Source organism: Culex pipiens, unplaced genomic scaffold (genome assembly GCF_016801865.2).
Source record: "Culex pipiens pallens isolate TS unplaced genomic scaffold, TS_CPP_V2 Cpp_Un0004, whole genome shotgun sequence".
Taxonomy (NCBI): Eukaryota; Metazoa; Arthropoda; class Insecta; order Diptera; family Culicidae; genus Culex; species Culex pipiens.
Window position 1 is genome coordinate 241,864 of NW_026292821.1, and position 22,180 is coordinate 264,043.

At 27.7% G+C, this 22,180-nt stretch overlaps 1 protein-coding gene across 6 annotated transcripts in view; it reads left to right on the forward strand.

Annotated features, from left to right (window-relative positions):
- The window catches only part of LOC120431258 (uncharacterized), a 127,014-nt gene that overhangs the window by 97,311 nt on the left and 7,523 nt on the right, over positions 1 to 22,180 (forward strand). The window contains exons 3-5 of one of the 6 annotated variants that reach the window (XM_052711388.1): positions 1,634 to 5,481; positions 5,542 to 5,669; positions 17,967 to 22,178. The gene's annotated coding sequence lies outside the window, so the exon portion shown is untranslated. Of the gene's footprint in view, positions 1 to 1,633; positions 5,834 to 17,229; positions 17,858 to 17,966; positions 22,179 to 22,180 lie in introns of those variants that run through there. The other 5 variants (XM_052711387.1, XM_052711386.1, XM_052711384.1 and 2 more) reach the window with 5 other exon arrangements.

The following is a 22,180-nucleotide window of genomic DNA, read 5'->3' on the forward strand; positions in this document are numbered from 1 at the left end:
CGTTTTGACGGTGTCTGGACCAAAGAGCCTATGTATGGAAATATTTTTATCGGAATCCCCGGACATTTTTACATGACATACTAAAAAATGGGAGGAGTTCATTAACAGGATTCCGAGATATGATTTTTTGAAAATAAAATCCGTGTTTTTCGACGCGCCGCGCGCAAAAACCGGAGAAAGATAAAATTGGCAAAAAATCAACTTTTTTCACTAAAACTGCGATAACTTTAAAATTTCAGCGATGACCTATACATGTCTGGGTACCAAAAGTTGCGTCTTTTAATTACAAAAATTTTGGTACCCAAACATCTATAGGTCATCGCTGAAATTTTGAAATTATCGCAGTTTTAGTGAAAAAAGTTGATTTTTTGCCAAATTCGTCATTCTCCGGTTTTTGCGCGCGGCGCGTGAAAAAACACGGATTTTATTTTCAAAAAATCATATCTCGGAATCCTGTTAATGAACTCCTCCCATTTTTTAGTATGTTACATAAAAATGTCCGGGGAATCCGATAAAAATATTTCCAGACATAGGCTCTTTGGTCCAGACACCGTCAAAACGGCATTTTAAAGTTTCATACGCCCTTTTCATATGTTAGGCTAGATTTTTGAAACTTCTTATTATTTTTCTTTGAAAGGCCAACTTATCGCCTTTCATTTGGGGAACCCCCAGAAAAATTTTGAGCCCGATCCGAGCACTTTTGTTTTTTTCCATGCTGTTTTCGTGGGGAATTGCTGTATATATATATATATATATATATAAATCAGCCGGACCCTAAGATGACAGATTTCGTGAGTTGCGCGTATTCACCGACAGATGGCATGTGGGCCTCGTGGGAGTCCGCCCATTAAATACGCAACTCAAAATTAGCATGGGAAACAGTTTTTTCGTGACGGTTTTCGCGGCACGCTCACTTCAACTGTTCTACACTAATATTTGAACGTGGCGTATCTCTAATCAAGTTTTTTTAAGAAAATGATTCCAGACTGCTTATTTTGTTATTTTTGTATTTTTGTATTTGTACACCGAAACAAGGCATAAACAATATGTGTTTAAAGTATTCACCATTTTCAAAAGTTTGGCTAGATAATATCGAAGGCCGCCATCTTAGGCCCACTGGGCCCACAAAAAGGGGTACGCTCAGTTTGTATGGGAGCTGTCAACATGCTCCCGGGCTGATAAAAATACTTAAATTAAACTTAAAAAAGTTTTTAGTTTTGTTATTTACGTTCGATGCGCATACGACATTTTCAAATAGATATATAAAGATTTTTTAATTTTCTTATATCATTTTTGTAAGGACAGCTGCCAAATTTGTATGGAAAATTATATGGACAAATGATGCAAAATGGCTTCTTTAGGCATACCGATGGCACCAAAAAATTTTTTAACCGGATTAAAAAATACAAAAAAGAAATCGAATAACCGAAATCTCAGAGAATTGCTCTGTATTTCTCGCAGTGGGCATAGAAACACTTGGTTGAACATTTGATGACCGGATGATACCAACTGAGAGTCAAGTGGCGTAGGTCTTCCGCAATTCTAGTCGTATTGAGTAAAGAGACTTCTTTCCCGCCCAAAACACTATTTTATTATAGTTCCACAGGTCAACTGAAATTGTTTTTTTTTTAAGGAGAACATACGAAACCAATTTAGTTACATTCAACTGCCTGCAATGAATTTGTCAACACAGCCGTATATATATTATCCAAGGCTTTCAGAAATTGATACTGCAGGTAATTTAATAATACGTCAATACAATGTTTGCTTTTTAATGTTTATAGCAGGCCTGCCCAACCTTTTCGGCTCAATTTTCACATTTTTGATCGTCAAAATTACAATTGTTGATTTTGTCATGGTTTCTTTGATGGAATCGGTTCTCAGATGACTAGTGAACATAACTTTACCAAAAGTTTGAAAAAATATTTATACAAGTCGTTTTTATCTACATTTTACGGCAAAAATCAATCCGGCCCGCGGGCCGGACCAATTTTTCACTTAAAACTTCACTTAAAACTAACGACCCGCAAAAATATTTTTTCAAACTTTTATCAAAGTTATGTTCACTGTTCATCTGAGAACCGATTCCATCAAAGAAACCATGAAAAAATCAACAATTGTAATTTTGACGATCAAAAATGTGAAAATTGAGCCAAAAGAGTTGGGCAGGCCTGGTTTATAGGTACTAGAGTTAAAAAAAAAGTTCTTTGCAATTCCACAGATCGAAAATTGATTTTCCGAAAATTGTGCTGTTCTGAATCTTTTGTGTCAGGGGCAACTTTTGGCTTGTGTGTGTGTGCAAAACCAACCGAACGGGACCACGCGGGCGCTTCTTACAAATTGAGTTTTTTCCATGTATTTTAGATTTTTTACAATCTTTACATGCAAATAACTCGCATAGGCATATGAATAGCTTCGGTGACCCATTTCTACGCAGGCTAGCCATAGCTTGAATCGACAAGCCCCGCCCCGCATCAATCGGATTCATACGTTATTTAGAACTTCCGAACCCTTGCCAAGTGGACAAATACCCAGCGCATATATAGTTAGAGCATGAGCATGAGCATGAGAGACCACCCATGGATGCCCCTCCATTGCTGAACAGAACTGTTGTGAATGCGGTTGGGAGGAGGGACAGGCGGGACGGAAAGAGAAGAAACACTGTGCTAGTAACTGACTAAACTATTTAATTCCACTAGTTAATATGTAGCACGAACACTAAGCACAATGTTGTTTCTTCTGATGTTGGTGGTGGAATGACGGATGTTGTTGTTGGTTGCGCGGCAGCTCAGCTGTCAGCGCGCACGACCAGTGTGGTGCAGAACAGGTGACGTCAATCCTGGCGCGCAGTGTTGCCAAGATATGACAAGAACCGTAATATCCTTTCAGCACTACTGATCATAGGCTTCGACGATCTAGTGGTGTTTCCCTTATCAACAGCATGTATGAATGCACCCAGTGGCGTACCAAGGGGGGGGGGCACCAAGCTGATGGGGTGACACCTGACTTGGACGAAGAAAAAAATATAATTGACCTTAAATATGTTCATAAAAAAATCATCAAGTATCCAACTAATATAAACAAAACATACAAGGCGTCATCCATAAAGTATGTCACGCAAAAATCGGCCAAAATTAACCCCCCCTCCCCCCTATGTCACACTTTGTCACACAAGGTTGAACCCCCCCTCAAAAAGTACGTCACATTTTGCCAGACCCCCCCCCCCTTGTTTTCGATGGGATTTTTTATAGCTTTTACATCATTAAACTTTCATAATTTTGGTATTTTTGGCAATTTTATTATGAAAAAAATGTTAAATTATTCTAATTATACATTTTTTAGGATAAACATTGCAATATATTTTTTTTGTATCTTTTTAAAAATAGAAGACCTGGTATAACATTCAAGTATTAAAAAATCTTGAAAACTTGTTTTTCAAAGCTTTGTATCTAATAAGTTCAAACCATTTAAAGCAGTTTTCTTATGAACACCCTGCTTTCAAAGCATTTATTTTTATCAAGCAAGAATTTGCAAAATATTAAAGTTCCAGCTGAAAAAAGTGACTATTTAATAAATTATAATGTGATACCGACATTGGGTCTGGGGGGTGAGTTTGGGTCATACAAAAATGCAGAAATGTGTATGACCCAATCTCACCCCCAGACCCAATGTCACCCCTAATGACGGTACTTCTAAAAAATAGTAATCAAACAATTTTAGAAAAGAGGATTTAATTAAATTGTGAACATTTTAAATTAATATTATGCAATCATAAAAAAAAACCTAGCGTGACGTCACAATCTCAAAAAACCCCCCCTCCCCCCTTCGTCACATCTTGTCACACCTTCGGTAACCCCCCTTCCCCCCCTAAGAGCGTACGTACTTTATGGATGACGCCAAAGTTAAATTTTCTGAAACATTCATTTTAGATGGGGGTGACACCCAAAAGTAACACTCATGTTTTAGAATATGTTTACATAGTAGGGTAGAGTAGTCATCAATAGGCTTAGTGATTTTTCACGCTCCAAAATTGAAAATTTCACGGGGACCTCAACTTCAAAACATAATTCTGAAAATTCTATGTTTAAATCACAGAAACTACTTTTTATGCTTCATTATGTATTATTATGTAAAAAAATCTTTACTAAATTTGAATGCGACAAAAAAAATTCTTCCAATTTTCAAAAAAAAAATCCTCCTGGTTATTAGCCCATCCAATAATATATATATTTTGAAACAAAATGTAGGGCACGCGTATTCTCATTTACTGAACTGCTCTTTTAATATTCGACTAACAAAGCTCAAATGATTTCGCTGATTTGCTTCTGTTATATCATTTTACATTTTATCGAATTTCATATCAAAGCTAGATTTGTCCAGTCAAAATGAGTAAAATAAATTGAATTTTCTGCGTCATTTATCCCATTAAACATATTTTTTAAGGGTTTTAGCTCATTTGTCAAAAACTAAATTTATAAACATTTTGCAAAAATAATATAATTTTTAACAAAATCGAAATTTTTATTCTAAATGAAAACAGAAAACAAAAAGGAGTATTTATCAACTTTCAAGGGAATCATCCACCCTAATAAACAAACATCGTTAAAATTTAACAGGCCCAAAAAAAATTGTTATATTTTTAAAATATGATTCCAAAGATAAAAAAATAATCCTAATTTTATTTTGAATAAAACAAAGCTTGATTCTTTTAATTTCTTTCAAAACTATACCTTTCAAATAAAATAGCACAAAAAAAAATTCGATGTTTGTTATCGCAAAATGTTTTTTTTTGCTAAAATTTTTGTATTCGTCAAATCTTAAATTTTTTGAAAACTAATGGTTGCAAAACTACTGAACTAGTGTAAAATGCATTTAAAACACTTTTTCCATGCAAATGTTGAAACTATGGCTTGTTATTTCAATATATATATTTTTTATTTATTTTTTTGCCCATATTTGCATTCAATGATTCGAGAAAATTGATAAATTTCTCGAATTTCACGCCGTCTACGAAACCGTCAAAAATCATTAACCTTGTACACGGAACAAAATCCGGCCGGCGGATCCGAAAAAATAATGTGATGAAATCGGAAACATTGATTGTTTGCGAAATCATCGAAAATGTTTTCGATATTGAGAAAAATGCTTCCGCATTTGAAACAAAATGCTTCCGATATCGAAAACATCATGTTGCCGGCGCTCTTCTCTGTCTTGCCCGCCGCAGCCAGTGCGTTACGCAAGTTGTCAGAATCAGCTGCTTCTCGCAAATTTTGAAGTAAACAAACAAAACAAGTCATCGCTTGATCCCAGCCGGCCCGGAACGGTTGTGAAGAGGATTATCAACTGGACCGTGAATTACCGTCACCACCGGCCAAGGCCACCGTCGATTCCCCGCAGGGCTACTTTTAGTGTAAAGGTGCGGGATGATTTGCAGCGGATTCTTGCACAACCAGAAATATTCACATCAAAGAACCGACAGTCGTAAGTATCGAAGAACCCAAAGTGCTCAAAACAAAAACAAATGTGCCAAAGTAATTAAAGTTATCCTTTTCCAGCTCCGTCAAATTCCATCATCAGAATCGTCGAACGCGCTGTCGGTTGCGTTGACCGAGGTCAAGGAACGGAACAAGTAGAATTGGAGTGTCCGGGAGGATTTGGTCCAGTTTAAGGTAGCGTTTTCCAAAATGATTCGTTTGCGGTGGTGGCCAGGGTAGTGGATTTCGTGGCTGCGGCTTTAGGACCGGATCTGCGCAAGAGTAGCCTGCTGGTCATGTGACGATGACATCGACGATTCCAGGGACACCAACAGGAGCATCGGTATTGGCGGCCAGAGGTACTAGTTCTTTCGTCTAATGTTTGGTTTAAATCCCCCGGATAAAACATATAACAGCATGGCAATGTTAATAATCTTTGAATAGCTTTTTTAATCAACTTATGAAATTGGGTACTACCGTCATCAGGGGTGACATTGGGTCTGGAGGTGAGACTGGGTCATACAAATTTCTGCATTTTTGTATGACCCAATCTCACCCCCAGACCCAATGTCGTCCCTGATGACGGTACTTGACTTTACCAAACTTTGTCTATAAGTTGATAAAAAGTCAATGAAATATTCTGATAAAATATAACCCTTCTTTCTGATGAAAAATCACAAAAGCACCTTAGCACCTATTTTCACGAGTTAATCAAATTTTCCCATAGTTACAAGCCCAGTAGCATTAGTAGTATTTATTTTAAAACACCAGAAAAGCAATAATAAAAAATAACAGTGTGTCCTGCTCGTTCCCAATACAAACATTTCGTCTTTGGCCTTTGTCTCGCTTAAAATGTTAAAAACTCAAAAATAAAGTTTGAAGTTTGAAAATTTGCAAAATTTGGGGTTATGTGATAAAGAGTTTATTAAAGTTTGGCCATATCTATTTGATGAACCAAGATTAAAATGGAAAAAAATAAAATTACAAAATTTACTTGGACAAAACTTAAGGCCTTCGCAAATAAAAAAAATGTCTTTTAGGTTTTACTTTTTATCAATGTCAATAGAGGGAGCGTAAAATTATTTAAAAATAATCCCAAAACAAATTAAAAGTTAAACATATGATAATAAAAAAAAATAATCTAGTATGAGGTATTAGTAGGATAAAGGAAAAGTGATAGGGACTCGAAAAAGAACTGTACAGTACATAGAAAAAAAATTAATGCTGGTGGAGTTTTACACTTCCATTGTTCTTATCTTTAAACTAGTTTTTTTTCGCTTATACCCGTCTTTATCAAAATTCTTATTCTAAAATTTTTGCAATTCTCTAAAATTCTAAAATTTAAAAAAATCGAAAATTTTAAAATTCTTAAATTTTAAAATTCTATAATTTTAAAATTCTAAAATTTTAAAATTCTATAATTTTAAAATTCTAAAATTTTAAAATTTTAAAATTCTAAAATTCTTAAATTTTAGAGAATTGCAAAACATTAAAAATTCCAAAACTCCAAAATTCCAAAATTCCAAAACTCCAAAATTCCAAAATTCCAAAATTACAAAATTACAAAATTACAAAATTACAAAATTACAAAATTCCACAATTCCAAAATTACAAAATTCCACAATTCCACCATTCCAAAATTCCAAAATTCCTAAATTTTAAAATTCCAAAATTCAAAAATTCCAAAATTTCAAAATACCAAAATTCTAAAATTCCAAAACTCCAAAATTCCAAAATTACAAAATTACAAAATTACAAAATTACAAAATTACAAAATAACAAAATTACAAAATTACAAAATTACAAAATTACAAAATTACAAAATTACAAAATTACAAAATTACAAAATTACAAAATAACAAAATTACAAAATTACAAAATTACAAAATTACAAAATTACAAAATTACAAAATTACAAAATTACAAAATTACAAAATTACAAAATTACAAAATTACAAAATTACAAAATTACAAAATTACAAAATTACAAAATTACAAAATTACAAAATTACAAAATTACAAAATTACAAAATTACAAAATTACAAAATTACAAAATTACAAAATTACAAAATTACAAAATTACAAAATTACAAAATTACAAAATTACAAAATTACAAAATTACAAAATTACAAAATTACAAAATTACAAAATTACAAAATTACAAAATTACAAAATTACAAAATTACAAAATTACAAAATTACAAAATTACAAAATTACAAAATTACAAAATTACAAAATTACAAAATTACAAAATTACAAAATTACAAAATTACAAAATTACAAAATTACAAAATTACAAAATTACAAAATTACAAAATTACAAAATTACAAAATTACAAAATTACAAAATTACAAAATTACAAAATTACAAAATTACAAAATTACAAAATTACAAAATTACAAAATTACAAAATTACAAAATTACAAAATTACAAAATTACAAAATTACAAAATTACAAAATTACAAAATTACAAAATTACAAAATTACAAAATTACAAAATTACAAAATTACAAAATTACAAAATTACAAAATTACAAAATTACAAAATTACAAAATTACAAAATTACAAAATTACAAAATTACAAAATTACAAAATTACAAAATTACAAAATTACAAAATTACAAAATTACAAAATTACAAAATTACAAAATTACAAAATTACAAAATTACAAAATTACAAAATTACAAAATTACAAAATTACAAAATTACAAAATTACAAAATTACAAAATTACAAAATTACAAAATTACAAAATTATAGTGCGTCCATCCCGGGAATTCCCGGGACAAAAATCCCGGGATTTTTCCAAAACCGAGAATTCCCGAATCCCGGGATTTTTTAGATTTTGTCCCGGGAATTCCCGAAATTGAAAGCAAATCAAATTTTGGTTTGGAAATTCAGATTTGGTTGTGGAAATAGATGAATAGTTGAATACTTAGTACTCAATAAAGGTTTTAAAGCATTAAAATTTGTATTCGGCATGTATCAGCATTAATTTGGCTTGTTTGGGAAAATTGCTGAAATTTTAGTTTACAGATCTGCAAAGTGCCTCACGCTTTAAATATTTTCTATTAAATTTCATTTATTTAAATAAGAATTGGTATTATATTTTCGTATATTCATGACTCTGAACTTGAAAAAAAATTATATTTAATTATTTTTCATCAAAAACCGGCATCTGTAGTAAATCAGGACAAAATTAAGGAATTTAGACAGCTGTTTTATCTTTTTTTTTACATAATGTTCTGATTGTTTTGATTGATTTTAGTTACAACAGGAATAGTACAAAACAATTAGTTCCGTAAACTGGGGTGACTTTGATAGCCCGGGGTGACTTTGATAGGTTTTTCAAATGCCCGTCAAATTAATATCTAAACATTTTGTATGTAAGTATTAAGCTAACCCTTATTATCGAACATATATGCAAAAATGTGACTGTTCTATTTAATGTATCAAAATTAGTGTCCAAATCAAATTTCTATCAATGTCACCCCGGGCTATCAAAGTCACCCCAGTTTACGGTACACCGATTTCAAAATGTATTGCTCTAAAATCTCCTGTATCTATTTAGACTGCAGTCCCGATTATCTCCAGTTGGCAGTAGTGACTTTAATTTTCAAATATGTTTTAATATAAAACATAAAATTCTAAACTTGTCTAAAGTGTTGTCGTTTTTTATTTCTTGTTGTTTTAGACAGTTTCAATGAAATTGTTTAAGCTTTTGTTGTCATGTTATATAAACAAATAAAAAAAAAGAAATATATAAAAAATTGCGGTTCATTTAAATTCCAAAGCACATCAAAGAGCTATTTTTTAATGTATTTTAAGCTATCTTAAAAACTGCTGTCCTTGATAAGATTGAAGTTTAAATTATCACCAATTAACAGTATTGAGCTAATTCTGTAATTTTAGGCTTGAAAAACTTAAAAAATATAATGAAAACATTGATTTTATTACTGCTTCAAAAATTTCCCGGGATCCCGGGAATTCCCGGGATTCCAAAAATATTTTTCCCGTTTCCCGGGAATTTCAAAACCCGGGAAAATTGGACGCCCTACAAAATTACAAAATTACAAAATTACAAAATTACAAAATTACAAAATTACAAAATTACAAAATTACAAAATTACAAAATTACAAAATTACAAAATTACAAAATTACAAAATTACAAAATTACAAAATTACAAAATTACAAAATTACAAAATTACAAAATTACAAAATTACAAAATTACAAAATTACAAAATTACAAAATTACAAAATTACAAAATTACAAAATTACAAAATTACAAAATTACAAAATTACAAAATTACAAAATTACAAAATTCCAAAATTACAAAATTACAAAATTACAAAATTACAAAATTACAAAATTACAAAATTACAAAATTACAAAATTACAAAATTACAAAATTACAAAATTACAAAATTACAAAATTACAAAATTACAAAATTACAAAATTACAAAATTACAAAATTACAAAATTACAAAATTACAAAATTACAAAATTACAAAATTACAAAATTACAAAATTACAAAATTACAAAATTACAAAATTACAAAATTACAAAATTACAAAATTACAAAATTACAAAATTACAAAATTACAAAATTACAAAATTACAAAATTACAAAATTACAAAATTACAAAATTACAAAATTACAAAATTACAAAATTACAAAATTACAAAATTACAAAATTACAAAATTACAAAATTACAAAATTACAAAATTACAAAATTACAAAATTACAAAATTACAAAATTACAAAATTACAAAATTACAAAATTACAAAATTACAAAATTACAAAATTACAAAATTTCAAGATTACAAAATTACAAAATTCCACAATTCCAAAATTACAAAATTCCACAATTCCAAAATTCCAAAATTCCGAAATTTCAAAATTCCAAAATTCCAAAATTCCAAAATTACAAAATTACAAAATTACAAAATTACAAAATTACAAAATTACAAAATTACAAAATTCCACAATTCCAAAATTCCTAAATTTTAAAATTCCGAAATTAAAAAAATCCAAAACTACAAAATTACAAAATTACTAAATTAAAAAATTACAAAATTACAAAATTACAAAATTCCACAATTCCAAAATTTCAAAATTCCACAATTCCACAATTCCAAAATTCCTAAATTTTAAAATTCCAAAATTCCAAAATTCCAAAATTCCAAAATTCCAAAATTCCAAAATTCCAAAATTCCAAAATTACAAAATTCCAAAATTACAAAATTCCAAAATTACAAAATTACAAAATTCCAAAATTCCAAAATTCCAAAATTTCAAAATTCCAAAATTCCGAAATTCCAAAATTCCCAAATTCCCAAATTCCCAAATTCCAAAATTCCAAAACTCCAATATTCCAAAATTCTAAAATTCTAAAATTCTAAAATTCTAAAATTCTAAAATTCTAAAATTCTAAAATTCTAAAATTCTAAAATTCTAAAATTCTAAAATTCTAAAATTCTAAAATTCTAAAATTCTAAAATTCTAAAATTCTAAAATTCTAAAATTCTAAAATTCTAAAATTCTAAAATTCTAAAATTCTAAAATTCTAAAATTCTAAAATTCTAAAATTCTAAAATTCTAAAATTCTAAAATTCTAAAATTCTAAAATTCTAAAATTCTAAAATTCTAAAATTCTAAAATTCTAAAATTCTAAAATTCTAAAATTCTAAAATTCTAAAATTCTAAAATTCTAAAATTCTAAAATTCTAAAATTCTAAAATTCTAAAATTCTAAAATTCTAAAATTCTAAAATTCTAAAATTCTAAAATTCTAAAATTCTAAAATTCTAAAATTCTAAATTCTAAAATTCTAAATTCTAAAATTCTAAAATTCTAAAATTCTAAAATTCTAAAATTCTAAAATTCTAAAATTCTAAAATTCTAAAATTCTAAAATTCTAAAATTCTAAAATTCTAAAATTCTAAAATTCTAAAATTCTAAAATTCTAAAATTCTAAAATTCTAAAATTCTAAAATTCTAAAATTCTAAAATTCTAAAATTCTAAAATTCTAAAATTCTAAAATTCTAAAATTCTAAAATTCTAAAATTCTAAAATTCTAAAATTCTAAAATTCTAAAATTCTAAAATTCTAAAATTCTAAAATTCTAAAATTCTAAAATTCTAAAATTCTAAAATTCTAAAATTCTAAAATTCTAAAATTCTAAAATTCTAAAATTCTAAAATTCTAAAATTCTAAAATTCTAAAATTCTAAAATTCTAAAATTCTAAAATTCTAAAATTCTAAAATTCTAAAATTCTAAAATTCTAAAATTCTAAAATTCTAAAATTCTAAAATTCTAAAATTCTAAAATTCTAAAATTCTAAAATTCTAAAATTCTAAAATTCTAAAATTCTAAAATTCTAAAATTCTAAAATTCTAAAATTCTAAAATTCTAAAATTCTAAAATTCTAAAATTCTAAAATTCTAAAATTCTAAAATTCTAAAATTCTAAAATTCTAAAATTCTAAAATTCTAAAATTCTAAAATTCTAAAATTCTAAAATTCTAAAATTCTAAAATTCTAAAATTCTAAAATTCTAAAATTCTAAAATTCTAAAATTCTAAAATTCTAAAATTCTAAAATTCTAAAATTCTAAAATTCTAAAATTCTAAAATTCTAAAATTCTAAAATTCTAAAATTCTAAAATTCTAAAATTCTAAAATTCTAAAATTCTAAAATTCTAAAATTCTAAAATTCTAAAATTCTAAAATTCTAAAATTCTAAAATTCTAAAATTCTAAAATTCTAAAATTCTAAAATTCTAAAATTCTAAAATTCTAAAATTCTAAAATTCTAAAATTCTAAAATTCTAAAATTCTAAAATTCTAAAATTCTAAAATTCTAAAATTCTAAAATTCTAAAATTCTAAAATTCTAAAATTCTAAAATTCTAAAATTCTAAAATTCTAAATTCTAAAATTCTAAAATTCTAAAATTCTAAAATTCTAAAATTCTAAAATTCTAAAATTCTAAAATTCTAAAATTCTAAAATTCTAAATTCTAAAATTCTAAAATTCTAAAATTCTAAAATTCTAAAATTCTAAAATTCTAAAATTCTAAAATTCTAAAATTCTAAAATTCTAAAATTCTAAAATTCTAAAATTCTAAAATTCTAAAATTCTAAAATTCTAAAATTCTAAAATTCTAAAATTCTAAAATTCTAAAATTCTAAAATTCTAAAATTCTAAAATTCTAAAATTCTAAAATTCTAAAATTCTAAAATTCTAAAATTCTAAAATTCTAAAATTCTAAAATTCTAAATTCTAAAATTCTAAAATTCTAAAATTCTAAAATTCTAAATTCTAAAATTCTAAAATTCTAAAATTCTAAAATTCTAAAATTCTAAAATTCTAAAATTCTAAAATTCTAAAATTCTAAAATTCTAAAATTCTAAAATTCTAAAATTCTAAAATTCTAAAATTCTAAAATTCTAAAATTCTAAAATTCTAAAATTCTAAAATTCTAAAATTCTAAAATTCTAAAATTCTAAAATTCTAAAATTCTAAAATTCTAAAATTCTAAAATTCTAAAATTCTAAAATTCTAAAATTCTAAAATTCTAAAATTCTAAAATTCTAAAATTCTAAAATTCTAAAATTCTAAAATTCTAAAATTCTAAAATTCTAAAATTCTAAAATTCTAAAATTCTAAAATTCTAAAATTCTAAAATTCTAAAATTCTAAAATTCTAAAATTCTAAAATTCTAAAATTCTAAAATTCTAAAATTCTAAAATTCTAAAATTCTAAAATTCTAAAATTCTAAAATTCTAAAATTCTAAAATTCTAAAATTCTAAAATTCTAAAATTCTAAAATTCTAAAATTCTAAAATTCTAAAATTCTAAAATTCTAAAATTCTAAATTCTAAAATTCTAAAATTCTAAAATTCTAAAATTCTAAAATTCTAAAATTCTAAAATTCTAAAATTCTAAAATTCTAAAATTCTAAAATTCTAAAATTCTAAAATTCTAAAATTCTAAAATTCTAAAATTCTAAAATTCTAAAATTCTAAAATTCTAAAATTCTAAAATTCTAAAATTCTAAATTCTAAAATTCTAAAATTCTAAAATTCTAAAATTCTAAAATTCTAAAATTCTAAAATTCTAAAATTCTAAAATTCTAAAATTCTAAAATTCTAAAATTCTAAAATTCTAAAATTCTAAAATTCTAAAATTCTAAATTCTAAAATTCTAAAATTCTAAAATTCTAAAATTCTAAAATTCTAAAATTCTAAAATTCTAAAATTCTAAAATTCTAAAATTCTAAAATTCTAAAATTCTAAAATTCTAAAATTCTAAAATTCTAAAATTCTAAATTCTAAAATTCTAAAATTCTATTATTCTAAAATTCTAAAATTCTAAATTCTAAAATTCTAAAATTCTAAAATTCTAAAATTCTAAAATTCTAAAATTCTAAAATTCTAAAATTCTAAAATTCTAAAATTCTAAAATTCTAAAATTCTAAAATTCTAAAATTCTAAAATTCTAAAATTCTAAAATTCTAAAATTCTAAAATTCTAAAATTCTAAAATTCTAAAATTCTAAAATTCTAAAATTCTAAAATTCTAAAATTCTAAAATTCTAAAATTCTAAAATTCTAAAATTCTAAAATTCTAAAATTCTAAAATTCTAAAATTCTAAAATTCTAAAATTCTAAAATTCTAAAATTCTAAAATTCTAAAATTCTAAAATTCTAAAATTCTAAAATTCTAAAATTCTAAAATTCTAAAATTCTAAAATTCTAAAATTCTAAAATTCTAAAATTCTAAAATTCTAAAATTCTAAAATTCTAAAATTCTAAAATTCTAAAATTCTAAAATTCTAAAATTCTAAAATTCTAAAATTCTAAAATTCTAAAATTCTAAAATTCTAAAATTCTAAAATTCTAAAATTCTAAAATTCTAAAATTCTAAAATTCTAAAATTCTAAAATTCTAAAATTCTAAAATTCTAAAATTCTAAAATTCTAAAATTCTAAAATTCTAAAATTCTAAAATTCTAAAATTCTAAAATTCTAAAATCTAAAATTCTAAAATTCTAAAATTCTAAAATTCTAAAATTCTAAAATTCTAAAATTCTAAAATTCTAAAATTCTAAAATTCTAAAATTCTAAAATTCTAAAATTCTAAAATTCTAAAATTCTAAAATAAAATTCTAAAATTCTAAAATTCTAAAATTCTAAAATTCTAAAATTCTAAAATTCTAAAATTCTAAAATTCTAAAATTCTAAAATTCTAAAATTCTAAAATTCTAAAATTCTAAAATTCTAAAATTCTAAAATTCTAAAATTCTAAAATTCTAAAATTCTAAAATTCTAAAATTCTAAAATTCTAAAATTCTAAAATTCTAAAATTCTAAAATTCTAAAATTCTAAAATTCTAAAATTCTAAAATTCTAAAATTCTAAAATTCTAAAATTCTAAAATTCTAAAATTCTAAAATTCTAAAATTCTAAAATTCTAAAATTCTAAAATTCTAAAATTCTAAAATTCTAAAATTCTAAAATTCTAAAATTCTAAAATTCTAAAATTCTAAAATTCTAAAATTCTAAAATTCTAAAATTCTAAAATTCTAAAATTCTAAAATTCTAAAATTCTAAATTCTAAAATTCTAAAATTCTAAAATTCTAAAATTCTAAAATTCTAAAATTCTAAAATTCTAAAATTCTAAAATTCTAAAATTCTAAAATTCTAAAATTCTAAAATTCTAAAATTCTAAAATTCTAAAATTCTAAAATTCTAAAATTCTAAAATTCTAAAATTCTAAAATTCTAAAATTCTAAAATTCTAAAATTCTAAAATTCTAAAATTCTAAAATTCTAAAATTCTAAAATTCTAAAATTCTAAAATTCTAAAATTCTAAAATTCTAAAATTCTAAAATTCTAAAAATTCTAAAATTCTAAAATTCTAAAATTCTAAAATTCTAAAATTCTAAAATTCTAAAATTCTAAAATTCTAAAATTCTAAAATTCTAAAATTCTAAAATTCTAAAATTCTAAAATTCTAAAATTCTAAAATTCTAAAATTCTAAAATTCTAAAATTCTAAAATTCTAAAATTCTAAAATTCTAAAATTCTAAAATTCTAAAATTCTAAAATTCTAAAATTCTAAAATTCTAAAATTCTAAAATTCTAAAATTCTAAAATTCTAAAATTCTAAAATTCTAAAATTCTAAAATTCTAAAATTCTAAAATTCTAAAATTCTAAAATTCTAAAATTCTAAAATTCTAAAATTCTAAAATTCTAAAATTTTAAAATTCTAAAATTCTAAAATTCTAAAATTCTAAAATTCTAAAATTCTAAAATTCTAAAATTCTAAAATTCTAAAATTCTAAAATTCTAAAATTCTAAAATTCTAAAATTCTAAAATTCTAAAATTCTAAAATTCTCAAATTCTCAAATTCTAAAATTCTAAAATTCTAAAAGTCTAAAAGTCTAAAAGTCCAAAAGTCCAAAAGTCCAAAAGTCCAAAAGTCCAAAATTCCAAAATTACAAAATTACAAAATTCCACAATTCCAAAATTACAAAATTCCACAATTCCAAAATTCCAAAATTCCGAAATTCCAAAATTCCAAAATTCCAAAATTCCAAAATTCCAAAATTCCAAAATTCCAAAACTACAAAATTCCAAAATTACAAAATTCCTAAATTTTTAAATTCCAAAATTCAAAAATTCCAAAACTACAAAATTACAAAATTACTAAATTAAAAAATTACAAAATTACAAAATTACAAAATTACAAAATTCCACAATTCCAAAATTTCAAAATTCCACAATTCCACAATTCCAAAATTCCTAAATTTAAAAATTCCAAAATTCCAAAATTCCAAAATTTCAAAATTCCAAAATTCCAAAATTACAAAATTACAAAATTCCAAAATTACAAAATTCCCAAATTCCCAAATTCCCAAATTCCAAATTCCAAAACTCCAATATTCAAAAATTCTAAAATTCTAAAATTCTAAAATTCTAAAATTCTAAAATTCTAAAATTCTAAAATTCTAAAATTCTAAAATTCTAAAATTCTAAAAGTCTATAAGTCCAAAAGTCCAAAAGTCCAAAAGTCCAAAAGTCCAAAAGTCCAAAAGTCCAAAAGTCCAAAAGTCTAAAAGTCCAAAAGTCCAAAAGTCCAAAAGTCCAAAAGTCCAAAAGTCCAAAAGTCCAAAAGTCCAAAAGTCCAAAAGTCCAAAAGTCCAAAAGTCCAAAAGTCCAAAAGTCCAAAAGTCCAAAAGTCCAAAAGTCCAAAAGTCCAAAAGTCCAAAAGTCCAAAAGTCCAAAAGTCCAAAGTCCAAAAGTCCAAAAGTCCAAAAGTCCAAAAGTCCAAAAGTCCAAAAGTCCAAAAGTCCAAAAGTCCAAAAGTCCAAAAGTCCAAAAGTCCAAAAGTCCAAAAGTCCAAAAGTCCAAATGTCCAAAGTCCAAAAGTCCAAAAGTCCAAAAGTCCAAAAGTCCAAAAGTCCAAAAGTCCAAAAGTCCAAAAGTCCAAAAGTCCAAAAGTCCAAAAGTCCAAAAGTCCAAAAGTCCAAAAGTCCAAAAGTCCAAAAGTCCAAAAGTCCAAAAGTCCAAAAGTCCAAAAGTCCAAAAGTCCAAAAGTCCAAAAGTCCAAAAGTCCAAAAGTCCAAAAGTCCAAAAGTCCAAAAGTCCAAAAGTCCAAAAGTCCAAAAGTCCAAAAGTCCAAAAGTCCAAAAGTCCAAAAGTCCAAAAGTCCAAAAGTCCAAAAGTCCAAAAGTCCAAAAGTCCAAAAGTCCAAAAGTCCAAAAGTCCAAAAGTCCAAAAGTCCAAAAGTCCAAAAGTCCAAAAGTCCAAAAGTCCAAAAGTCCAAAAGTCTAAAAGTCTAAATGTCAAAAGTCAAAAGTCTAATAGTCTAAAAGTCTAAAAGTCTAAAAGTCGCAAAATCGTAAAGTAGTTTTAATATCGTTAAGCCGTAAAATCTTAAAGTCTAAAATTCTATCGATATTTTTTCTAAATTTTTATTTTTTTTGTTTCAGAGTTCATAAATTCTTTAATTTTGAATTTATAAAATTCAAATCAAATCAAATTATTCGCTCTACAGCATTGCCTTGGAGCGTTCTCGATTACGAGATTCCTACTCGAAACTAGGTGCCCGTAGGCTTGATCCACCCCGGGATTCGAACCGACGATCTTTGGAATGTGAGTCCAACTACCTACCAGCGACTCCACCGGGACAGGACCCAGGGAGACGGCTCCTACACCTGGACTGAGCTAACGACCTAACCTTTTTTTAGGTTAGTCCGGGGCCAACATTTACTTTCCGTCCGACGGAAGGCGTGATTAGACAAATCTCGTTTCGAAAAAATGCCACCGGGACCATCTGGGATCGAAGCCAGGCCGACTGGGTGAGAAGCAGCCACGCTTATCCCTACACCATTATTGAACCTTTAAATTTATTTTAATTTTCTTTTATAATATTTTAAAATTATTTCATTTTTGTGTTATATTTTCCAGTCTACGCATCGCGATTACAGAGTGTGTTCGGCAATCGCTTTGACAGAAGTGGTCCGACTGCTGTCAGAGATTGTGTCCCGCCAGCCGGGCGTCCGGATCGAGGGGCTCGTTCCAGGCGGACGATCTTCTAACGAGGAGCCGATCTTCGAGGTGAAAATAAGGATTTGGAACCGCAATCGTGGCTTAGGCGCTTTCGTGTCAACTCACTGCGCGGTGCCATCGAACTGAGTCTAAATCCGGCACTGGACATCAACCAGATCGACGGACCGAGCACGTTGCACGCTTCTCCTCCTCCAACTGCAACCGCCGGAACTCACGTCACGGGGAGCACCATACCAACGGAATCGACGGCGCCCAGCAGTATCCAGCTGCAGCACGGACATCAAGGCAGATTTGTCCTGCCAGATAAGACAATTCGACTTATTCGAAGTAGTATGCCGTAGTTAACAATCAACGCAATTTCCTAATTTATTATCGAAATATGAATAAATAAATAAAAAGTAAAACTTCTTCTTCTTCTTATTTCCATCCAAATTTCGAATAGCAACGGTCAATTCAAAAAAGTAAACATTGAAGTGGCTGCGTGCTGCGTGCTTTTGGCGGGTAGGCGTTACTGCGTTACGTTTGCGATATCGAAAATCACCGTTTGCGATTTTGGAAGCAATGCTTCCTGCTGACGGGTGCAAACTGAGATTTGCGATTTTTAGAGCGAATCGAAAGCAAAGTTTGCGATTCCGCAAACCGGATTTTCTTCCGTGTATTAGAGCAATTCTCTGAGATTTCGGTTATTCGATTTTTTTTTGTATTTTTTAATCTGGCTGAAACTTTTTTGGTGCCTTCGGTATGCTCAGAGAAGCCATTTTGCATCATTAGTTTGTCCATATAATTTTCCATACAAATTTGGCAGCTGTCCATACAAAAATGATATGTGAAAATTCAAAAATCTGTATCTTTTGAAGGAATTTTTTGATCAATTTGGTGTCTTCGGCAAAGTTGTAGGTATGGATATGGACTACACTGAAAAAAAAATGATACACGGTAAAAAAAATTTTGGTGATTTTTATATTTAACTTTTTGTCACTAAAACTTAATTTGCAAAAAAACACTATTTTTAATTTTTTTTTTATTTTTTGATATGTTTTAGAGGACATTAAATGCCAACTTTTCAGAAATTTCCAGAATGGGCAAAAAATCTTTGACCGAGTTTGAATCACTACAGATTTTTTCAAAAAATCGAAATATTGGTCGCAAAAATGTTGCAACTTCATTTTTCGATGTAAAATCAAATTTGCAATCAAAAAGTACTTTAGTGAATTTTTGATAAAGTGCACCGTTTTCAAGATATAAGCATTTTTAGGTAACTTTTTTGAAAATAGTCGCAGTTTTTCATTTTTAAAAAATAGTGCCCATGTTTGCCCACCTTCACGGGATTTCGCGGAAAAAGCCAAATTTCGCGGATTTCACGCTGTCCGCGAAATCGTGAAATTTCACTAACCCTAGTCATCAATGAGACACGGGGAACAATGATCAAATGGCTCTCACAAGTCGTAGTTTCAACCAATCAGGCTCATATTTGGGGGAAAGGTGTGTCTACTGGATACACGTCTGCCATATAAGTGGCTTTGGTTATGGACGCTCCCTTGAAAAGTAATTCATAAATGTTTGATTGTGGGGTGTAAAAGTAAATCATGGACAAAACATACTTTTTCGCTCGTAGGCTGCCATTTACACCAAAACTAATATTTCTTCAAATGTCTTTCGACGTTCCATAGGGATTAAGTTGGGCTACAATGTCCTTTCATTAGATTTGGCCAAAATTTAGAATACACCCAGAATCCAGGACTTTTCAGCTCATGGGTAACAATGAGACACTTTGATTTTTCTTCAATAAACTTTTCAAAATCGATGGAAATCTTTCAAAACATGAATTAAAAGTGATTTTTGGCATATTTATAGAGTTTAAACTTCATTTAACCAAAAATACAAAGTTATTTGGTATTAATATATGGATTTTACAAAATTTAAATACTTTTTAGTGAAACTTTTGTTATTAAAAATTTCATGTTGGCAAAATTGCTCTAAAATGTTCAAGGCAAGTCACCTGCAATGGAACAATACAAAAACATGATTTTTTGCTAGAAAAATGTTGATTTTCGTAGAGTGTCTCATTGTTCCCCAGCTGTCTCATTGTTCCTGCCAAGTGCGTCTACAATGAGACAGTTGAATAACTCTGGCTGTAGATATCGGATCGATCTCATATTTTGGTCAATGATAGAACACATTAAAAGAAAGATAATGCAACTAAAAGCTCATTAAGACATGCTGATGAAAAAATTAGAAAAATCGTTGAAAGTTGAAAACCAAAAGTGTCTCATTGATGACTACACACAAAGAAAAAATACTCTAAATTTAAAAAGATCGTTCGTTGGATTAAAAGTTCGCGTTGGTGAATATTCGTAGAAAGTTCAAACTTTTTAATTTAAACCATCAATACGGCTATCCGTTCTTACGTAAAACAGGATCAACGACTTTGGGACACAAAACTCCCCGAAATCGAACTAATGTTGAACACAACCACGCACTCCGCGACAGGATTTACGCCGTTTTTTATCACACACGGGCATGAATTGTCCGAACGTGGGTCAGATCATCAGCTGATGAGGCACAACGAAAGTCTAACTGAGGAAGAAAAAGAATCCCGTAGAAAGGAAATGTTTTCAAAATTGTATGACCTTGTACGTCAAAATTTAGAAAAAGCTAGTGAATCATCTCGTCACAACTACAATTTGCGTTCGCGGAAATTTGCCAAGTCATTCGCCGTGGGACAGTTAGTTTATCGGAATAATATGAAGCAATCTAGCGCAATTGATCACTACAACTCGAAATATGGTCCACAATATCTCCCCTGCAGAATCAGAGCGACGAAAGGATCGTCGTCATATGAATTAGAAGATCTTGATGGAAAGAACTTAGGAATTTGGCCGGCTGTTCATCTCAAGCCTGGATAATCTCATTCACAACACCTTTGGATTTGTTGAGTTTTTTTTATTTACCTAAAATAAAGAGCAAAATGGTGCAATTTGTTAAGATAGTTATTAATTTCACTTAGTTTAATTCTACATCCTCGCGCCATGCAGAACATTGTTTTGATTTAGATTTATGTTTTCTTTCGCTCAAGTCAAATGGACAAAAGAAAGCTTTGACGTTTCATTTACGCCCGCAACCCAAGTGGCAAATTTAGATATATTACGTTACGATACCAACATTTCATAAGAGATTATCAGTGCTAAAGTTTTTCCTATTTATAGGGAGTAAAAAAATGCTTAAATATGTAAACTAATGTCAATTGTAATCAACCCTTGATATACCACAAGGATAATAGACTAAGAATAATTGTTATCCTACGTGCGTCACTAGGAAAACAACTTTAAATAGGGCCCTAGAATAGTTTAAAATTACCTTGACTGCAGACAGGGTGAAACTAAATATATATAATTATAAAACAACATAAATTTTGGCGGAATTCAAATTTAGCCAGTAGAATGTTTTTCCAAAAAGAGAAATATAGCTCGTTTCTTCACCTAGGATAAAATAATAATTTAAAGTAAGTTTACTTGGTCAGCAATCCTGACAGAAAATAAAATGAGTTGATAAGAATTTCTAAATGGTTGTGGGGATCGACATCTTTTATCTGATGAACCCTGTTCTTTTGGAGTTTGATTGTAAAATCGATACATAATGATCAATACAATTGTTCGCACAACTCGTCCAGACTGAAAAAATCAAGTGATTTTTAGTCGGTCTAGGGGAGAAATGTAACCTTTCTCAATGTTCCATCTGGTTTAAAATTAAAACACGGTAAATGAGAACAAATGAAATATTAAAATCCCTTCTCCAATCCTTTCCATTAGCTGGTATTGAGCCCTACATGAGATAAAAATAAAAATAAAAACAAGATTTAAAATACCTATATCTGGCTATAAACATCCTTAAACGATAAGTTGATCCACCCTATTCCCAACAAAATGCCAGCTAGAAATACCCCCCAACCTTACTCCTCCAATTATGCCCGCTCGACCAAAACGTCACCGTGACAGACGTCGCTTTGGGTGGAATAAGCACGTGACGACGGCGACGACGACGAGGACGATGACGAGGAGGAGGCTGCTGGGTATATAAGCGCCGTCGTGCGACGTTGGCGCTCTCTTTTCGGT